General features: G+C 35.4%; 1 protein-coding gene, 1 long non-coding RNA gene and 1 pseudogene across 6 annotated transcripts in view; 1 reads left to right on the top strand and 2 right to left on the bottom strand.

The window, feature by feature from the left end:
• The window catches only part of LOC126956816 (uncharacterized), a 272,284-nt gene extending 268,194 nt beyond the window's left edge, over window positions 1–4,090 (top strand). Inside the window, exons 2-3 of the long non-coding RNA XR_007726474.1 lie at window positions 3,481–3,530; window positions 4,031–4,090. This is a non-coding gene — a long non-coding RNA (uncharacterized LOC126956816). The remainder of the gene's footprint in view (window positions 1–3,480; window positions 3,531–4,030) is intronic.
• PPP2R2B (protein phosphatase 2 regulatory subunit Bbeta) overlaps window positions 1–16,572 on the bottom strand; it is a 487,138-nt gene that overhangs the window by 380,089 nt on the left and 90,477 nt on the right. The window lies entirely within an intron of this gene.
• The window catches only part of LOC126956784 (keratin, type II cytoskeletal 8-like), a 320,724-nt pseudogene that overhangs the window by 274,530 nt on the left and 29,622 nt on the right, over window positions 1–16,572 (bottom strand).

The raw sequence follows: 16,572 nt of genomic DNA, 5'->3' as shown, positions 1-16,572 counted from the left end.
CTCAAGTGATTCACTCACCTCGGCCTTTCAAAGTGCTGGGATTGCAGGCATGAGCCACCATGCCCGGTCAAGAGTTTTATAGTTCTATGTTTTCCATTTAGGTCTTTGATTCATTTTGAGTTAATTTTTATACATGGTACAAAGGTAAGGGGGCAACTTGTAATTTTTTTTCCCAGCTAATTAGCCAATTGGCACAACACAATTTACTGAAAAAGAAGGTTTCTTTCTATCAATCTGTAACATTATTTTGTTCATATATCAAATTCTAATGTATATGCATATATTTCTAGACGTTCTATTCTGTTCCATTGAGCTATTTGTCTATTCTGGTGCCAGTACCATATGGATTTATTTAACGTAGGTTAATTTTATGTTCTGAGTAAGCAGGCAAATGCCCCCTCACTATTATTCTTATTTAAAATTTTCTTGGTGACTTTCACATATTCATTCTTCCTGAAAATTTTACTATGAATTTTTAGACTACTCCTCAGCCACCCCATCAACACCTTCCTACCCATCACTCCCATAAAACTAACAAGCATAGAGATTAAAAGAACAGGATTGAAATTTTATAGTATTTGGATATTTCTCTCTATATATGTTTCTCTAGTAGTATATCCCATTTCATCTTTGTCTTTGCTACAGGTCAAAAAATCCTGAACAAAACAAAAAACAAATCTGGAGTCATTCTTGAGTGCCTTCATTCTTTCATACCCAATGTCTAACACATCAGAAAATTTTATTAGATTCAGCCTTAAAAACAGTCATCATGTTTCACTCCCCAACAAGGTCCAAGCTCCCATTATATTATCCCTGGATTATTGTAGTAGCCTTTGCTTTAATAACCTCTTTTTCTTTTTTAGAATTGGGGTCTTGTTCTGGCACCCCAGGCTGGAATGCAGTGGGGCAAGCATAGCTCACTGCAGCCTCGAACTCCTGGGCTTAAACAATCTTCCTGCCTCAGCCTCCTGTGTAATAGTCTCTATTATTATTATTGTTATTATTATTATTATTATACTTTAAGTTCTGGGATACATGTGCAGAACATGCAGGTTTATTACATAGGTATACATGTGCCATTGTGGTTTGCTGCACCCATCAACCCGTCATCTACATTAGGTATTTCTCCTAATGCTATCCCTCCCCTAGCTCCCCACCCCCCAACAGACTCTGGTGTGTGATGTTCCCCTCCCTGTGTCCATGTGTTCTCACTGTTCAACTCTCACTTATGAGTGAGAACATGTGGTGTTTGGTTTTCTGTTCCTGTGTTAGTTTGTTGAGAATGATGGTTTCCAGCTTCATCCATGTCCTAGCAAAGACATGAACTCATCCTTTTTTATGACTGTGTAGTATTCCATGGTGTATATATGCCACATTTTCTTTATCCGGTCTATCATTAATGGACATTTGGGTTGGTTCTAAGTCTTTGCTATTGTAATAGTGCTGTATAAAACATACATGTATGTGTGTCTTTAGAGTAGAATGATTTAAAATCCTTTGGCTATATACCCAGCAATCCCATTGCTGGGTCAAATGGTATGTCTGGTTCTAGATCCTTGAGGAATTGCCACACTGTCTTCCACAATGGTTGAACTAATTTACACTCCCACCAACAGTGTGAAAGCATTCCTATTTCTCCACATTCTCTCCAGCATCTGTTGTTTCTTGACTTTTTAATAATCGCCATTCTAACTGGCATGAGATCATATCCAATTTTGGTTTTGACATGCATTCCTCTAATGACCAGTGATGATAAGCTTTTTTTCATGTTTGTTGTCCACATAAATGTCTTCTTTTAAGAAATGTCCATTCATATCCTTTGCCCACCTTTTGATGGTTTTTTTTTTTTATTGTAAATTTGTTTAAGTTCCTTGTAGATTCTGGATATTAGCTCTTTGTCAGATGGATAGATTGCAAAAATTTTCTCTCATTCTGTAGGTTGTCTGTTAACTCTCATGTTAGTTTTTTTTGCTGTGCAGAAGCTCTTTAGGTTAATTAGATCCCATTTGTCAATTTTGGCTTTTTGTTGCCATTGGTTTTGGTGTTTTAGTCATGAAGTCTTTGCCCATGCCTATGTCCTGAATGGTATTACCTAGGTTTTCTTCTAGGGTTTTTATGATTTTAGGTACGACATTTAAGTCTTTAATACATCCTGAGTTAATTTTTGTACAAGGTGTAAGGAAGGGGTCCAGTTTCAGTTTTCTGCATATGGCTAGCCAGTTTTCCTAACACCATTTATTAAATCGGGAATCCTTTCGCCATTACTTGTTTTTGTCAGGTTTGTCAAAAATCAGAGAGTTGTAGATGTGTGGTGTTATTCCTGAGGACTTTGTTCTGTTCTATTGGTCAATATATCTGTTTCAGTACCAGTACCATGCTGTTTTGGTTACTGTAGGCTTGTAGTATAGTTTGAAATCAGGCAGCGTGATATCTCCAGCTTTGTTCTTTTTGTTTAGGATTGTCTTGGCTATATGGACTCTTTTTAAGTTCCTGTGTAATAGCCTCTGAAGTGATAATCTTGCATTAACTTCATCCCTGTAAAGTCTATTCTCATTACAGCAGACAGGAAAAATCTTATTAAATGTTAGTTCATGCATATCACTCTTCTACTCCAAACCTTCCAGTAGTTCTCCATTTCACCTGGAGGAAAAGCTGATGTATTTAAGAATGGCTTCATTTCTCTCTTTTCCCATTTCTACTTACTCTACTTCAGTAACGTTGGTCTCCTTGCTATTTCTCTAATGCTTCCACCTGAGTGCCTTTCCATTTGCTGTTCCCTTGGCTGGAAACACATTTCCCTCAGTTAACTGCTTGGCTTGCTTTTTTACCTTCTTAATGTTTTTGCTCATATACATTTCCAAGAACATCTCTGGCCCATCTATCTAATATTGCTTCTCTGTCTCAATATTTCCTTATTCATCCTTTTCTGTTTTCTTTTTCTCCATAGAATTCATCATTTTATAAAATTCCACACAATTTTCTTATTTACTTTCTGTTTCCTTCCACTAGAATATAAACTCTGTAAAAGCAAAGAAATTTACTTATTTCATTCGCTGCTATATCCTCAGTGCCTACAGTAGTAACTGTCACGTAGCAGATGTTCAATAAACAAAACTTAAATGAACCAACGAACTAATATTGAATCTTCCCACCTTGAAACACATACATACACACACACACACACACAAATAGTCCCCCTTTATCAACAGGGGATATGTTCCATGACCTCCAGGAGATGCCTGAAACCACAGATAGTACTGAACTATATGTGCAAATAACATATGTAATGTTTTTCCTCTTACATACACACCAATGATAAAGTTTAATTTACAAATTAGGCATAGTCAGATATTAACAACAATAATTCATAAAACAGAACAATTATAGCAATATACTGTAACAAAAGTTATGTGAATGTGATCTCTCTCAAAATATCTTATTGTACCCTACTTACCTATTTCTCAATGCGATTGACCACAGGTAACTGAAACTCCAGAGAGCAAAACCATGGCAGATAAAAGGAGAAAATGGTACGTGTGTGTGTATATATACAAACACAAATGCAAACTTGTTTTATTTTTTAATATGGCTTGGTGGTTTCAACTTTGAGATATCCACAAAATTGAATTTAATTTTTAAATTTAATTCCATAATTTATAGGTGAGATAGATATATATTTATTGCTATGGAGAGATGCCAATGATATATTTTTATGAAAAAAGAAATTCAGAACAGTTTGTAGAGCATGACTTCATTGTGATAAAAATAAAAGTGTGTGCATATATCTACGTTTCAGAGTAGACTTTCCACATCTCCAACTCCTTTCCTAGAGTTGGGCATATACTGAAGATAGGGTAACAGAAGGAAATCTTATAATTCAGGGAAGGAGCCAGAAGTTCTCTGAGCACAATGAAGCAGAGATGGTCTTCAAAGAGAAAATCAATTAGCAGGATAAATGCTTCAGGTTTTTTTTTTTTTTTAATACAGTGAACCTCTGTCTCCTTTATACCATCCCTCTCCTCCCTGCTAGTCTCATCCAGAAGGGAAATCTGATGACTGACAACCCAGCCCAGAGATTAAGATTAGGAACAGAGCTGGAAGAAACAGCAACAAGGAAAAAGAAGAGAGAGGAAGGAAGGCTCAAGGGAGAGAATGGAGGCTCCCTTGCCTGAACTAAATGTGAGTTGAATCCCTGTTCACTGTGGAACTAGATGGGCTGGGAAAGATTTGAACATTAAATAGATTAATCTCTCTTGTTTTGTTATATATTCTAATTTTATGGTATTGTGGTCTCTGTTAAGTTGATTTACAGTATCTTTTGCATCTAATTTGAGGCTTTATGTTGTCAATTTTTGGAATGTTTTATACATACATGAAATAATTGCTTTCTCTAATGTATAGATACAAGATTCCATATACATACATGTTTGTTACATGACACTAGTTAATTGCATTATTTAAAAACTCTATATCCTTACTAGTTTTCCGTGTTGTAACCTATCAGTTTCTGAAAGGGGGGGAGGACCTTTAAACATTTTTTTTTTTTTTACACAGATACTCAAATTCAAGAAACGATGAATCCCAAAACGAGTAAATAAAAAGATATCTACATCTAGAAAGGACTCAGTGAAACTTCAGAACATTTAAAATACTGTATTTCTTAATCATTTTTTTGTTTGTTTATTGTATGTCTCCCACTAGAATTTTAAGCCCCATAAGGGCAGGCAGGAAATTCTGCCTATTTTGTTCATAGTACCTGGCACATAGCAGGCACTCTACAAATATTTGCTAAAGTAATGGATTCAGTTCTTCCCCTGCTTCATTCAGGGTTCAATTTTCTTCTTACTAAAGTTCATACTTCAATCCCTCTTTTAGGGAGAGTCTTGGGTGGTACATTTTCTTAGTCCTCACAACTAGAAGTTTCTATTTTGTTTTTACTCTTCAATGAGAGTTTAGCTGGGTAAAGTCCTATATAATGAGTTAGTTTTTTTTTTCTTCTTCAGCAGTTTGAATCTATCACTTAATGAAATTTTTTCTGCCTTTAATGTTTTTGAGAATTCAGTTGTCAGTCTGATATTCTTTGGAAGAGAACCAGTCTCTTCTCTCTTGGAAATTTTGTTTAATTAAATATCTTTCCTTTTGAGATAATTGTCGATTCATAAGCACTTGAAAGCAATAATACACAGAGAATAATTGTATCATTTTCCCAACTTATCTCAATAGTAACTTCTTGCAAAACTATAATATACTATCACAACCAAGATATTGACACTGATACAATAAAGACATAGAACATTTCCATCCCCACAAGGATCCCTATGCTGCCCTTTTACATCTACTTTCCTCCCACTTGAACCCCCTCCTTAAGTCCTGGCAACCACTCATCTGTTCTCCAATCCTATAATTTTGTCTTTGCAAGAATGTTATAGAAATGGAATTGAGAGATACAATATACAAACTGAGACAATGAATATGCAATAATAATAGAACTCTGACTCACAGCCTCTGTGGCAACTAGTCCAGAGGTCAAACCCCAACCTGTGCAGCAGTCGGCCCAGATGGTCAGCATTAGGTCAGTGATGGAGTTTCCTTATTTTTTGTTCCTACTTCCAATTTAGGACAAACCAGGGAAAACCAAATTCTTCCCAAAGTAACCATATAAAATACTTCACTTCTAACCAGTTCTTACCTTTATTATTTTTTTCTTCTTCCTTGCTTTGGGCTTATTTGCTCTTCTTTTGCTAGGTTCTTGAGGTAGGAACTTAAATTACTGATTTGAGGTATTTTCTTCTTTCTAATCTATAAATTTGGTGCTATAAATTTGCCTTTCATTTGTTGCCAGGTCCCACAATTTTTGATATGTTGTAATTTTATTTTCATTCCATTTGATATATTTATTTTCCTCGAGACTTCCTTTTTGACCCATTGATGAAGTGTGTGATTTACTTCCCAAGTATTTGGAGATTTTTCTGTTATTTTTCTGTTATTGATTTCTAATGTAAACTCCATTTTGGCCAGAGAACACCCTCCATACGATTTTAATTCTTTAAAATTAGATGACGTTTGATTTATAGTCCAGGTTATGGTCTAGGTCCCACAGGTACTTGAAAAGAATGTGCATTCTGCTGTGCTTGGGTGTAAGGTTCTACAAATGTCAATCAGATCCTGTTGGTTGACAGTATTACTGCATTCTTCCACATCCTTGATGTTTTCTGTCTAGTTGTCCTATCAATTGTTAAAAAGGGGTTGTCGACGTCTCCAACTATAATTAGAGACTTGTCTATTTCTCCTTTCAATTATATGAGTTTTGCCTAACATATTTTGCAGCTCTGTTGTGTGGTACATATGCACTTAGGATTGTTACGTCCTTTTGATGAGTTGATTCTTTTATCATTATATAATGTCCCTCTTTGTCTCTTTAAATTTATTTGCTCTAAAGTCTACTTTATCTCATGTTAATGTAGCCAGTTCTGCTTTCTTCTGATTAGTATTCATATATCTTTTTCCATCCTTTTACTTTTAACTTGTCTATATTCTTATATTTAAAGTTAGTTTCTTATAGACAGCCTACTATTAGCTTACGTTTTCTCAATTAACCCTGCTGATTTCTGTCCTTTAATTGGTGTATTTAGATTATTTAGATTCAATTAAATTTTTATATATTAAGTTTTAAATCTCTCATTTTATTTTTATTTTTGTCTTTTTTGGTTCATTTTCTTTTTCTTAATTTCTAATGGGCTACTTGAACATTTTTTAGAATTCCATTTTGGTTTATCTATCATGTTTTCCAGAGCATTTTTTGGGGGGGGCGGTGGGGGGAGACGAGGTCTCACTCTGTCCCCCAGGCTGGAATGCAGTGGCGCCATCTCGGCTCACTGCAAGCTCCGCCTCCCGGGTTCACGCCATTCTCCTACCTCAGCCTCCTGAGTAGCTGGGACTACAGGCGCCCGCCACCACGCCCGGCTAACTTTTTTGTATTTTTTAGTAGAGACGGGTTTCACCGTGTTAGCCAGGATGGTCTCGATCTCCTGACCTCGTGATCCGCCCACCTCGGCCTCCCAAAGTGCTGGGATTACAGGCGTGAGCCACTGCGCCTGGCCCAGAGCATTTCTTTGTATACCTTTTTAAACATTGATTTCTCTAGATATTACATTATATGAACACAACTTATCATACTCTCCCGGGGGCCTCATTTTCCCAGTTCTAGTAAACTACAGAAATCTTACCTCCCTTTACATTACTTTATTCTCCCCCATTTATAACTGTTTTAAACATTTCCTCTACATAAATTTAGAACCCCATCAAACATTGTCATAATTTTTGCTTCAACCATTAAATATAATTTAGAGAACACAAGAAAAAAAAGAAAATCAATTGTATTTACCCACATTTTTGTATATTGTCTTTTTTCTTCCTTTTTCATAAGGTAAGATTTATTCTTTTATCATGTTTTTTCTCTTTAGAGGATTTCTTTTAATCATTCCTTTAGGGTTGATTGGCTGGTAACAAATTGTCTTGTTTTCCAAGATCCGAAAATGTCTTAATTTTCCCTTTATTCTTTCTAAACATTTTTATTATAAATTAATAATTTATAATTAAATATATTTATGTGGTACAAAGTGATATTATGATTTATGAACACAATATAGAATAATTAAATCAAATTAGTTAATGTATCCATCACCTCAAATACTTATCATTTTCATAGTGAGAACATTCGAAATTTACTCTCTTAGCAATTTTGAAATTTACAATATATTATTAACTATATTAAACATGCAGTGCAATAATTATCCAAAAAAGACCAGCACCCAACTAATTTCTCTTGTCTAACTGAGACTTTGTACGCTCTATCATCTCCTCATTCCTCCAATCCCCTACGGTCTGGTAACCATCATTCTACTCTCTGCTTCTATGGGTTTGATAATCTTAGATTCCACATGTAAGTGAGAACATGTATTTTTCTGCACCTGCCTTATTTCACTTAGCATAATGTTCTCCAGTTCCATCCATGTTGTCACAAATGACACTTTTCTTCTTTTTAAAGACTAAATAGTATTCCATGATGTATATATGCCATATTTTCTTTATCCATTCATCTATTGATGGACACTTAGACTGATTCCATAACTTGGCTACTGTGAATAGTGTGGTAATAAACATGGGGCTGCAGACATCTCTCTGACAAACTGACTTTAATGTTTTTGTGAATATCCAGAAGTGGGATTGCTGAATCATATGGTAGTTCTGTTTTTAAATTTTTGAGGAAGCTTCATACTGTTTTCCATAAATTTAAATTTCCACTAGCAGTGTATAAGGGTTCCTGTTTCTCCACATTCTCATCAACACTTATCTTTGGCTTTTTTTTTTTTTTTTTTTTTTTTAACAAAAGTCATTCTGACAGGTGTGAGGGGATATTTCTTGTGGCTTTAATTTGCATTTTCCCAGTGATTACAAATGTCGAGCATTTTTCATGTATCTGCTGACTATTTGCATTACATGCCTTCTTTTGAGAAATGTCTATTCAAGTCCCTTGCTCATTGTAAAATTCTGTTCTTTGTTTTCTTTCTATTGAGTTGTTTCAATTTCTTACATATTTGGGATATTAACCCTTTATCAGATGTATAGTTTACAAATTTTTTTTTTTTGAGACGGAGTTTCACTCTGTCACCCAAGCTGGAGTGCAGTGGCGTGATCTTGGCTCATTGCAACCTCTGTCTCCCAGGTTCAAACAATTCTTCTGCCTCAGCCTCCTGAGTAGCTGGGATTACAGGCATGCACCACCACACCCAGCTAGTTTTTGTATTTTTAGTAGAGACGGGGTTTCATCATATTGGCCAGGCTGGTCTTGAACTCCTGATTGTATGATCCGACTGCCTTGGCCTCCCAAAGTGCTGGGATTACAGGTGTGTGCCACTGCACCCAGCCTTAGTTTGCAAATGTTTACTTCTCATCCATATATTGTTTCTTTACATGGTTAGTTGTTTTCTTTGCTGTGCAGAAGCTTTTTAAGTCTAATATAATCCTATCTGTTTATTTTTGCTTTTGTTATATGTGCTTTTGGGGTCAAATTCAAAAAATTATTGCCTAGACCAGTGTCATGTAGTTTTGCTTCTATAATTTCCTCTAGTAGCTTTACAGTTTCACATCTTACGTTTAAGTCTTTAAATCATTTTCAGCCAACACCATAAAGCCCATATAGGATAAGCCCACAGCTAACATTATACTCAAAAATAAAAGATTAAAAGTCTTCCCGCTAAGATCTTGAATAAGACAAACATGTCCACTATCATCACTTATTATTCAATATAGTATTGAAAGTCCTTTGTCAGAGCAATTAGGCAAGAGAAACAAAAAAAGGCATTTATATAGAAAAAGAAGAAGTAAAATTGTCACTGTTTGCTGACATAATTTTATATTAAAAAATCCTAAGACTCCTTCAAAAAACTGCTAAACTAATAAACAAATACACTAAAGCTGTAGGATACAAAATCACAAAAATTGGTAGCATTTCTATACAAAAACAATAAACGACACAAAAAAGAAATCAAGAGAACAGGGAAAGGTAGAGCAAGATGGCATAATAGAACCTTCTGACAAGTGTCCCCCAACAAAAACATCAAATTGAATAATAATTCATGTAGGACAACAGCTTCACACGAACTAAAGAAATCAGGTGAGATATCATACTACCTGGTTTTACCATATAAACAAGAAGAGGCACGTTGGAGAGTGGAGGAAGGACAGTCCCACATTGCCTGCACACTGCTCCCCCAACCTTGGGCAGTACAGCACAGTGCAGAGAAAGAATCTGTCAGCTTAGGAGAGAGAGAGAAAAGTGTGTGTCAGGCTTTGCATTGGAACTTAGTACCAACTTGCGGCAGAAAAATATAACATAAAATAGAAACCTGCAGCTCTTGATTCCAGGCCAATATCCACAGAGGGTGTATTTAGATCTATCCCTGGGTAGAAGGGAATCTCCTGCTCCAGCTGGAAGAAATTGAGCCCTGGAACACTTCACCACTGGCTGACTAAAATGGCCCCAGGTCCTGAATAAATTGCAGTGGAAGGCAAGCTGTAGTGACCATGGTTCTTAGGCGAGTCATGGTGCTGCACTTGTCTGGAAGGCCATCGCTTGGGGTGCAACTCAGTGTGACATCAGCTGTAATAGCCATAGGAGTACCTGCATCTCCTCTTTCCAAACTACAGACAGTGAAACACAGACAGAGAGATACTACTTCTACGTGGGGGAAGGAGATGGAGGAGTATAAGGACTTTGTCTAGGCACCCAGTATCAACCCCACCACACTAAAACACAGGGATGAGAACACCACAGCCTATGATGCCAGGCTGGTACTCCTGGATGGTGCTTCCAGACCTACCTCAGGCCAGATGGGAATTCACTACTGTGGAGGGATAAAACTGAGTCCTTGCCAGCTTTACCACTGGCTGACTAAAGTGACTTTAGGCACTGAATAAATATCAGTGTCAGTTATTGAGCTTTGGGGTTTGGGCAAGCCACAGTGCTACACTTGTCTGGAAGGCCATGAGCTTAGGATGTGACCTAGAGTGGTGCCAGCTGCAGCAGCCATGGGAGTGCCCACAATACCTCTCCCTAAACTCTAGGCTTTGCAGCATAGAAAGTCCAGCTGGGAGAAAGACAGAAAAGTGAGGAACTTTACCTGGGAACTCATGGAGCTCTCCCTGATCTTCCCCAAGTTCACCAGGGCTGGGGACCTTGTAGTATGCAAGATAGTTACAACACACCTGAGTTTAGGGTACCATGTAGTGCCGAAATGGCTGCAGTGAACAGAGGCCTAGGGAACTCAACAGTCAGTGCCCTTTGAATTCCTGGAAGGCCCACTGAAAAAGGATAGGTACAAACAAGGACAGATTGAAAAGACTAAAGCAAATAACTAATTCTTCAATGCCCAAACAGCAACAAACATCCACAAGCATCAAGAACAATTAGGGAAATCTGACCTCACCAAATGGACTAAATAAGATACCAGTGACTGTCCCTGGGGAGACAAAGATGTGTGACCTCTCAAACTGGAAATTCAAAATAGCTATTGTGAATATGCTCAACAAATTTCAGTAAAACACAGAGAAGGAATTCAGAAATTTATCAGAGAAATTTAGCAAAGATATTGAAGTATTAATTTTTAAAAACCCAGAAATCCTGGAGTTAAAAAATATGGATCAATTGAAAAGTACAGTAGATAGTCTCAATAGCAGAACTGATTAAGCAGAAGAAATAATCAGTGAGCTTGAAGACAGGCTATTTGAAAATACACAGAGAGGGAAAGAATGCAAAAGAACAAAGAACACTCATGAGCTATATAAGATAGTATCGAAATAGCAAATATAATAGTCATTGCCCTTAAAGTGGGAGTAGAAAAAGAGAAATGAGTGGAAAGCCTATTTAAAGAAATAATAACAGAAAACTTTTCAAAAGAGAAAGATATAAATAGGTGGGGGAAGCTCAAAGACCACCAAGTAGATTCAACTCAAACAAGACTATCTTAAGGCATATAATAAACTCTCAAATGTCAAAAATAAGGGGAGGATCCTGAAAGCAAGAGAAAAGAAGAAAACAACATATAAAGGAGCTCCAATATGTCTGGCAGCAGATTACTCAGAAAAAAAACTTATAGTCCAGAAGGGAGTGAAATGATATATTCAAAATTATTTTAAAAACCTGACAACTGAGAATACTGTATCTGGCAAAGCTATCCTTAAAACATGAGCGAGATATAGACTTTCTCAGACCATCAAAAGTTTAAAGACTTCATTACTACCAGACCTGTCTTACAATAAATACTAAGGAGAGTTCTTCAATCTGAAGGAAAAAGACACATGTGTAACATGTGCAACAAGAAAACATCTGAAGAAATGAAATTCATTGACAAAAGTGTATACTGTAACCACTCATATCTTTAGTATAAGTACTAAAAGATAAAACTACTAAAAATAATAACTATAATGATTTGTTAAAAGATAAGCAATATAAAAAGATGTAAACTGAAATATCCAGAAGACAGAATGCAGGGATGAGATGAGTTAAAGTAAAGAGTTTTATTTTTTGTTTCTTTTATTGTCTTTGCCATTCAAGTCAGGTTATCATCAGTTTAAAATAACTATACATTGTTTTTTGTAAGCCTCATGGTGACTACAAAGCAAAACCTATAATAGATAAGCTAAAAATAAAAAGCAAGAATTTAAAACATACTGCCAGAGAAAATAAACCTAAACGAAGACACTAAGAGAGGAATAAAGGTATAGAGGAGTTATAAAACAATCAGAAATCAACAAAATGGCAGTAGAAAGTTCTTTCCTATTTATAATAACCTTGAATATATATGGACTACATTCTCTACCTAAAAGACACAGAGTCACTGAATAGATAAAGAAACAAAACCCAACTATATGTTGCCTACAAGAAACTCGCTTCACCTATAAAGACATGCATAGACTAAAACTGAAAGGATGGACAAAGATACACCAAGCAAGTGGAAACCAAAAGAGGGCAGGAGTAACTGTACTTATATCAGATAAAATAGACTTTAAGAAAAAAATAATTTTAAGAGACAAAAATACTACTATATAATGATGGAAGTTTCAATACAGCAGGAGGATATAACAGTTGTAAATATATATGCACCCAACACTAGAGCACCTAATTATATACAGCAAATATTAACAGACCTAAAGGAAGGGATTGACTGCAATATAATAATAGTAGGAGACTTCACCCAATTTCAGCAATGAGCAAATCATCTAGACTAAAAATCAACAAAGAAACATTGGAATTAAACTACACTGTAGACCAAATAGACCTAACAGATATTATAGAACATTCCACTAAACAGCTGTAGAATACACATTTTTTTCAACTGCACATGGAACATTCTCTAAGATAGAATGCATTTTAGGCCACAACACAAGTCTTAACAGATGTTACAAAATTGAAACCCTATCAAGTATCTTTTCTGATAACAATGTGATAAAACTAGAACAATAACAAGAAGAAATTTGGAAACTGTTCAAATATATAGAAATTAAATGACATGCTCATGAACAACTAATGGGTCAATGAAGGAAACCCAGAGCTAACTTTACACTGAATGGGCAAAAGTTGAAAGATTTTTCTCTAAGATGTAGAACAACACAAGAATACCCACGTTTACCACTTTATTTGGCATAGTACTAGAAATTCTAGCCAAAGCAAGCAGTCAAGAGAAGGAAATAAAGAAATAAAGGGCATCCAAACTTTAAAAAGAGGAAGTGCTATTGTCCCTGTTTGCAGATGACATGACCATATACATAGAAAATCCTAAAGACTCCACTAAAAAACTATTAGAATTAATAACTGAACTTAGTAAAGTTGCAAAATAAAAAAATCAACACAAAAATCAGTAGCATTTCTATATGCTAATAATGAACTATCTGTAAAAGAAATCAAGAAAGCGATTCTATTACAATAGCTACAAAAATGCTAGACATAATAACCAAGGAGGTGAAATATCTCTATAATTAAAACCATAAAACGTTAATGAAAGAAATTGAAAAAGACACAAATAAATGAAAAGACATCCTGTGTTCATGGATTGGAAATATTAATATTATGAAAATGTCCATATTACCCAAAATAATCTTCAGATTCAGTATAATTTCTGTCAAAATACCAATGATATTCTTTCCAGAAATAGAAAAACAATCTCAAAATTTATGTGGAAATGCAAAAGATCCTGAATTACCAAATAAATTTTGAGCAAAAAGAACAAAGCTGCAAGCATCACACTACCTGACTTCAAAATATACTACAAAAGTATAGTAACCAAAACAGCATGGTACTTATAGAAAAACAGACCAATGGAACAAAATAGAAAGCCCAGAAAGAAATCCATGCACTTTTAGCCAACTTTTTTTTTTTTGCCAAAGGTGGCAAGAATGCACATTGAGAAAAAACAGTCTCAATAAATGGTGGTGGAAAAACTAGATAGTCACATGAAGAAGAATGAAACTAGACACTTATCTTTCACTATGAACAAAATGAACTCTAAATAAATTAAGACAAATACAAGGCTCAAAACTATGAAACTATTAGTAGAAAATATAGGGGAAATGCTTCATGAAATTGGAGTAGGCAAGGATTTTTTGAATACTGCAAAAGCACAGACAACAAAATAGACAAATGGGATTATATCAAGCTAATAAACTTCTTCACAGCTAAGGAAACAATCAAGAGACTGAAGAGTCAACTTATGGAGGGGTAGCTGCAAACTGTGCATCCGACAATGGATTATTATTCAGAATATACATGAAACTCAATAATTCGATAGCAAAAAAAGAAAGAACAAAAAATAAATAATAGGATTAAAAATAGGCAAAAGATCTGAATAGACATTTCTCAAAAGAAGACATACAAATTGCCAACAGATATATGAAAAAATCTTGAACATCATTAATCATCAAGAGAATGCAAATCAAAGCCACAGTGAGATGTCACCTCGACCCAGTTAGAATGAATATCATTAAAAACACAAAAAATAACAAATGCTGGTGAAGATACAGACAAAAGGGAATGCTTGTACACTCTTGGTAGGAATGTAAATTAGTACAGCCATTATGGAAAGCAGTAGGGAAGTTTCTGAAAAAATTAAAAATAGAGCTACCATATGATCCAGTAATGCTATTACTGTATATATATACAAAGGAAATGAAATCAGTATGTTGAAGAGACATCTGCACTTCCGTGTTTATTGCAGCACTATTCATAATAGCCAAGATAGGAAATCAACCTACATGCCCATCTACAGACAAATGTATAAATCTATGTGGAATCTAAAAAAGTTGATTTCACAGAAGTAGAGAGTAGAATAGTGATTACCAGAGGCTAGGGATGGGAGGTGGGAGAGAAGAACCAGGAATGGTTGGCCAAAAGGTACAACATTACAGTTAGGCAGAAATAATAAGTTATGGTCATATATTACATAGTAGGGTGACTTTAGCAAATAACAGTGTAGTGTATATTTCAAGATAGCTAAAAGAGAAGATTTTGAATGTTGTCACCACAAACAAATGAAAAATGTTTAAAGTAATGGATATAATGCTTTACACCAACTCAATTATTATACAGTATATACAAGCAGTGAAACATCAACTTGCACTCCCTAAATATGTACAATTATTATGTGTCAATTATAAATTCTAAAACTAATTAATCAAAGAAGAAATCAAGAGAACAATCTCATTTTACAACAGGTACAAAATAAAATAAAATACTTAGGGATAAATTTATCTAAGGTGGTAAAAGACCTGCAAACTGAAAACTACAAAATATTTATAAAATAAACTGTAGAAGACACAAATAAATGAAAATATTTTCCATATTCATGGATTAGAAATATGAATATTGTTAAAATATTTATTCTTGCCAAAGCAATCTACAGAATCCATGGAATCCATATCAAAATTCCAATGTTAAAATTTTTCACAGAAATAGAAGAAACAATTCTAAAATTTATATGGAACTAAAAAAAATCCCAAATAGCAAAGACAATCATGAGCAAAAAGAGCAAAGTTGGAGTTATTACACCACCTGATTTCAAACTATTGCTTAAAGTTATTTTAATCAAAACAGCATGGTACTGGCATAAAACACACATGCAGACTAACAGGATAGCCCAGAAATAAAATATTCATGTATAGTCAATTGATTTTTGACAAAGGTGCCAAGAATACCCAATGGGAAAAGGAGAGTTTCTTAAATAAATGGTGTTGGGAAAACTGGATAGCTACTTTATTTCTAAAAGATATTTTCACTGGATATCATAGTGTAGTTCTCTTTCAGCACTTGAAAAAATGTTGAGCCACTTCCTTCTGGCTTCTGTAATATCTGATGCAAAATCCATTGTCATATATACCTCCTTGTATGGAAGGAGTATGAGTTCCTTGATACTGCTTCCCACATGGCCTTCAGCGCTACTCTATGTTGGGGGGAGGCCTTGTTTCTGCTGGGTGGTAGTGAAAGTTCTGACTCTCCATTAGGCCTCTTATACCCCTAACAGAGAGGACAAGGGGCACCTAATCACCGCAGCGGGGTTGGGGGAGTGGAAACCCAGCATCATCCTCATATGGTTTGCACAGACACTTCAGGGCAGGGGGCTCTCATTACAACATAGTTGGGATAAAGTCCTGGCTTCCCACATGGAATTCTCTGATCTCACCCCAGTGGGATGTTGAGATATTTCATTACAGATTTTTATAGGTGAAAGCATAGGCTCTCCACTCAGCCTTTGCTGGCACAGGTACTATGGTAGATGATATTATATGTGAGATCAAGAAAAGCTGTGGCAGCTCTGTCTTCAGGGAACATCTGAATTCTTTATTCTGGTGATGAAAAATCTTTTTTTTTTTTTTTTTTTTTTTTTTTTTTTTTTGAGATGGAGTCTTGCTCTGTCACCCAGGTTGGAGTGCTGGAGTGCAGTGACATGGTCTCGGCTCACTGCAGCCTCCACCTCCCAGGTTCAAGTGATTCTTGTGCCTCAGTCTCCTGAGTAGCTGGGA

The sequence above is a fragment of the Macaca thibetana genome, chromosome 6, assembly GCF_024542745.1.
Source record: "Macaca thibetana thibetana isolate TM-01 chromosome 6, ASM2454274v1, whole genome shotgun sequence".
NCBI classification, from domain to species: domain Eukaryota; kingdom Metazoa; phylum Chordata; class Mammalia; order Primates; family Cercopithecidae; genus Macaca; species Macaca thibetana.
The sequence above is the reverse complement of the archived record's forward strand: the minus strand, read 5'-3'. Positions and strand labels throughout refer to the sequence as shown.